Source organism: Monopterus albus, unplaced genomic scaffold (genome assembly GCF_001952655.1).
Source record: "Monopterus albus unplaced genomic scaffold, M_albus_1.0 scaffold94.1, whole genome shotgun sequence".
In the NCBI taxonomy this organism is placed as follows: Eukaryota; Metazoa; Chordata; class Actinopteri; order Synbranchiformes; family Synbranchidae; genus Monopterus; species Monopterus albus.
In genome coordinates, this window is record NW_018127974.1 from 110,332 (window position 1) to 116,181 (window position 5,850).

The 5,850-nt window shown below is 41.1% G+C and overlaps 1 protein-coding gene across 8 annotated transcripts in view; it reads right to left on the minus strand.

Annotated features, from left to right (window-relative positions):
* sntg2 (syntrophin, gamma 2) overlaps positions 1 to 5,850 on the minus strand; it is a 75,593-nt gene that overhangs the window by 49,092 nt on the left and 20,651 nt on the right. The window lies entirely within an intron of this gene.

Consider the following 5,850-nt stretch of genomic DNA (forward strand, 5'->3'; position numbering starts at 1 on the left):
CTTCAAAGATAAACTGCAGATTGGGAGACACCTAGCTGCTTTTAAAGGACGCATGGTGTCAGCATCGAGCTTACACATAGCTGAGACTTAACAGACAGACGTCCTCTGTCAATCTAAGCCCACCACAGTTAGAGAAATGATGAAATTTTTGGGACCGATTAACTACAGTAAGAATTTTGTACCTGATTTTGCCAACCTGGTGGCACCCCTCCCGTCCTGCCCTGTTAACTGTACCTTCTCTCCTCTCAGGTCCAACACTCACACACTGCATGCTTGAGCTGCACATGACTGAAAATCCACAAACACCTGCATGCAGAGAATTGGAACATTATTACCCATTGGCACCTAAAGACGCCGTTCCTCCTATTTTTACTGCAGTCAAAAACAACTACACTTGTGTAACTAAGGCTAATGTTACTGGAACTAATGTAGATACCATCTTTCCTGATTGGTGTGACATCACACATAATCTTACAACATGGGCAAATGCTACACGTCTGACCTATGCCAGGTCTGATGTGTTTTGGTACTGTGGTGGTAATAGATTACTTAATACTCTTCATCCTGATTGGTCTGGTACCTGCACTATGATCTCACTTATAGTTCCAGTTACAGTAGTTGAAGCCGCAGTCTCTGACATTGAGTCAGGCTCTGTTCATCCCTTTAAGGGACACCGGTTAAAGCGGGATGCACTATTTGATCCAGCTAGATTTTCACCCACATATATTGATGCAGTTGGTGTTCCCAGCGGCGTCCCAAATGAGTACAACTTAATAGATCAAGTGGCTGCAGGCTTTGAGTCCGCTCTTTTCTGGTGGGTGACCATAAACAAAAATGTAGATCGCATAAACTATGTTCATTTCAATGTTCAGCGTCTCACTAACTTCACTAAAGGCGGGGTACACCCTGGACAGGTCGCCAATCCATTGCAGGGCTAACACATAGACGAACAACCACACACACGCTCCTATGGGCAATTTAGAGACACCAATCAAACTAAGCTGCATGTCTTTGGACTGTGGGAGGAAGCCAGAGTACCTGGAGAGAACCCACGCACGCATGGGGAGAACATGCAAACTCCACACAGAAAGGTCCCGGGTGGGGCCCAGAACCTTCTCACTGTGAGGCAACAGTGCTAACCACTGCGCCACCGTGCTGCCCTCTTCTTGAACATGCATTTCTAAAATGATGAAACTTTCCAACCTACAACCGCAAGATATAAGTTACAGAGATTGCACGTACCTTCACCAAGGCACAACATTTGCTCACGCAAACAGGTCCTTTGTGAAAAATGAGATTGAGAGCAGCACAAAATGTGCCCTAAAATCCTTGATATGGATCATCATTTAGGGTATGATGGGCAGTTGTACTTGTGCATCCCTGAACATGTCAGGGTTCTGCCTTCATTACAGGCCAAGTTATGGCCTAGGTTAAATAGGGTTTTCAATGTGAACTGTAAATGGCCGTCAGATCCGGAATCTGGATCAGAACTGGAGGAAATTTGGCCTGGTGATACACATTGCCACCTGACATACTGTATGTGTCAAATGTTATCAAAAATGATTTTAAATGTTAAAGATGGGATATTTTTTTTGCATTATTTTTATGACCTTGCCCTTTGTTCTTTTTCAGCTAAAATCTAATCACTTCTATGGCTGGTCCTCACCAATGTATGATCCATCCAGCCGTTTGGCTGTAATCCTACTAATCAACACACACAGAACCAAAACCATTTTTACCTCCTTGGCCGAGGTAAACGTGGTGAATCCTTGCTTCAGTATGGGCAATTTTCAGAAGCCACTTTCCACTCTTGAACGAATAGATTTTACTCCAGATATACAGTACGGTAGAAATTATATTTAACAAGTTGAAAAAAAATCATAGGTTGTAGATGGAGGATTCGACAGTATCAATGCCACATGACACGTTATATGACTGTGATTACTGTGCCGCTGACGAAGTAAAAATGACCTAATGATGCCGCCCAATTATAGTCCAAACAGCAGCCACAATCTAATGATGCGCCATTTCTTCTTAATTTCCTCGTTTACTTGTACAGCCAACGGGGCCTTACAGAGCAGTGCAGCAAATGACAGCTCAGACTATCGAGGTCATTTACTGAGTGTTTTGAACAAATAGCTTTGTCATGCAGTAAAATACTCCTTCTAGAAAATAAACAACAAAAGACAAAAAAACAACAAACAAAATAAGAAATTCTTCTTTTAGCTCTCATCTTGTCATGTGTTCTCAGCTCTCTGCACCTTGTTAAAAAGAGTTTTGAGACCAGGCAACACCTCATTTTGTAACTCATCTTTTACCAGACATGAACTCAGAAATGTCTAACAACTTCACTAAATCCCGTCCAGACCTAATCTAGGTTATTTGGAAGCGTCGGATGCTGTAAGCTGTGAGCTTTCACAGTTGCAGTGGCATAAAGCCATAAAAACACACACGGCTGTGTGTGCACGGATACAAACATCCGCACATCAGCACACACACCTCTCGCTGACACCCCGGTGTCTGTTGGATTTTTGCCTGTGTGCTGGGCTGTCACTTGCTGTATGAAATAATGCATGGACTCCAGAGCAGAGCCACTTTCTCCCTCGCATTCTACTGAGTGGCCTGACAGCAAGGACCAGCTTTGTCACAACAAGCAGCTCGACTTAAAGCCCCCTTCAAACCAGGATCCACACCGCTGTGGAGACAGGAGCAGTTAATGGAACCCACCGGGTCTTCGACCTCCATTGGCATAACATGGTGAAATAAAGTACAGTGAACATTAAGAGAGGTAGAGGGTTAAAGTAGACACCAAAACAGCAATCTATGAACACACTGCGATTTCTGCTGACAAAGCAGGAACAACAATGATGCCTGACAGCACCATGTGATGGAAATAACAGCCACCATGCATAATGCAAGACACTCTGCTTCCACTGAACCAAGCACTCCGGACTCTCCAGGACGTGGCTGTCCCTCCTAAAAAGCCAGTCACTGTTGGGGGCTTTACAGTTTGTATGTTTGTATGACAACAGTCATCCCTCGACAGTTAGCGTCCACTGGGAGATGGGGTTGTAATTATTGAGATCTGAGATTCCAGTAGTGATAGTGATATCCTGTTTTAGCCTCAGAAGTGAGTTGCTCACACTTGATCTACCCATGGATTCCCAAAGGTGGGTGTCATGTTGCTTAATTGTTAGACAAACAAAGCAGCCGTGAAAGAAGACTAGAGGAAGAGGTTGGGCCCTCACAGCCAGGAGATAGGATCCCTACAGTTTCAGCTTTCAGGTTTCATAATACAGTTCAATCGTAATACAATCAAATAACATTTAGGGTATGAAGCTAATCTCTTTCATATAATAGTGTTCTTGACCTTTAGATCACAGTTGGCTGTAGTAGGTAGAGTGAGATGATGAGTCAGAGGTGTGTGTTTGGACACATCTCTGTATCTTTCTCTGTACTTGCTAAGCCGTGTCTACTTTGAGCAATCCAATCAATGTGAAGGATTTCATTTACATCCCTTTTGGAACTTTACCTCATCCATATATTTGAGTCCACTCAGAAATACATCACATTGCACAGTATAAGGATGGTCCAACTGCTCTTTTACCTGGTCACTGTAATCTGTTGTCCAGTCTAAAGGGGGAATTGTTAGGTATTTTTAGTCAGATAGAAATTGGATAGATACTTTATGTATTAGAAATGTTTAGTGGAGATAGGATGTCTAGTTAGACTGTTAAATGCTTAGTCATGCTTATGAGTTTCTACAGGGTACTTCTGGTCAAGGATAACTAGAGAGAAGAGTTGATGACTGTCAGCAGACAGGAGGTTTATTAATATTATTATTATTATTATGACATGTATAACTGTAGCCTTAGCCATAATATGATCTTATGTTTAAGTCACGACATGTTCTAGAAGTCTGTGAGAATGTTTTTAGTTACACACCACTTAATCAACAGACACACACACACACACACATTGATTTGCACTGTTTTGAAGTTATTTGGACTGTCTCGTCTCAGAGTTAGCAATGGTAAGAAGAACCAGTCCTTCAGTTGTTTTCTTGTTCTTGTTTTATTTTATATTGTTTCTTTTAACTGTTCTTTTGTCTATTTGTTCTAATTTGGACCTTGAGTCTATAATAAAGCGTCATTCATTGAATTCAATGCAAAGCACTGTTCTACTACATGACATCAGATAAAACTATGCACATCAACAAAAGTTGTATTTTCTTAGTTTTTCTAATTACAATTTGTTTGGAGTCATTAACTTTGGACACCATAAAACATGACAGTATTAGATAGTTCCATCTTAAGTCAAAGTCCAATACTTAACTATCAGCCATTTGTAAAAGCATCACTTTGCCTATTTTTGCAATTTGAATTGATCAAATCCATAAAATGTGATAATATTCTCTGTTTTAGTGCAGCTACTTCAACCTCTAATCTATTTGAAATTATTCAGGGATGGAAGAACAACAGGGACAGTTTGGCTGAGGCAAGTTGAATTGCTGGGACCCACACTGGACAGCCAAACACTGTCCAGGCATACACAGTATGCATAGTGGATATTATGAATTACTTCATGTTTAATAACATGTCAAAGTCAAAGCAAATTTGTGTGAGCTATAGCCCACAAAGAGAGGAAGGGGCTCAGGCTGCCCAGCATGATAACAGTCTCTATAGCCAATAAATAGAGTTGGTCTGTAGTAGTTTTGCCCCTGCTGCCTAATGCAGTGAGATGCATTGTACACATCTGGCTGTTATTCCTGATTCCAGAGCATATGGTAGCAAGGTTTGTTTTGTGTGTGTGTGTGTGTGTGTGTGTGTGTGTGTGTGTGTGTGTATACGTGTTTTTCCTGCTACGTGGGGACTTCTTCCTGACTCCATACCAACTCATGAGGACCCATTTCACGGTGGGGACCTAAATTGAGGTCCCCATGGGCAAGAAATTGAATTTTAGGGTGGCAACATGGTTTAGGGTCAGGGTTAGGGTTAGGCAAGTAGTGGTTCTGGTTAAGGTTAGTCTACAGGAAATGCATTAAGTCAGTGTAAAGTCCCCATGGACTATGAAACAAACTGTGTGTGTGTGTGTGTGTGTGTGTGTGTGTGTACACGAGAACGAGAGAGAGACGACGAACTTGAAACTTTCTTCACTGATGAACTGAAAATGAAACCCATTACTTTTTAATAATGATACTACTAAATTCGAATTGTTTTGATCTAAATATGTTAACACTTTATAAATGTAAGAAAGCGTAGTAAACTGGTTTTTAAAAATGCCCTGCCAGTAGCAAGGCACAATAAATAAATAAATAAATAAATAAATAACCTTTGAAGGTTACATACATGCATTTGTCAAAGAAACTTTACCAATTACCCCACAACAAAAGAAATGTTTTGTTTTACTACTTAATCAGCCCAACTCTATCAAAAGGGGCCTCCCAGCACCTCTTAAATAAAAAAGAAAACCCTGTGGTTAAACAAATAGAAGAGTGCAGTTGAGGTACTGACAAATCAAGCTAAGCTGTACTGTATTGCCCTCACAGTGAAGCTGCAGGGTTCACACACTGTAGCAAGACAACATGTAAATTCAACTATGAAGCAACCTAAAAGCACAGTTCCAGGTTCTCCACCTTGCTCCGCACCAAGTTAATACATGTCAGACCAGACTGTCCATTGAGCTCACTAACGAACTCAACACCATCAAACACCTGATAAAACAGAAAACTTGCTATCCTTCAAACCACAAAATCGTAAGTTCTTTTTGCGCAGTCTTCAAGATTAAAAAAAAAAAAAAAAAGGGGGTATGATAAGCCAGTTAACAGTGATGTAAACAAAGACAACCCTG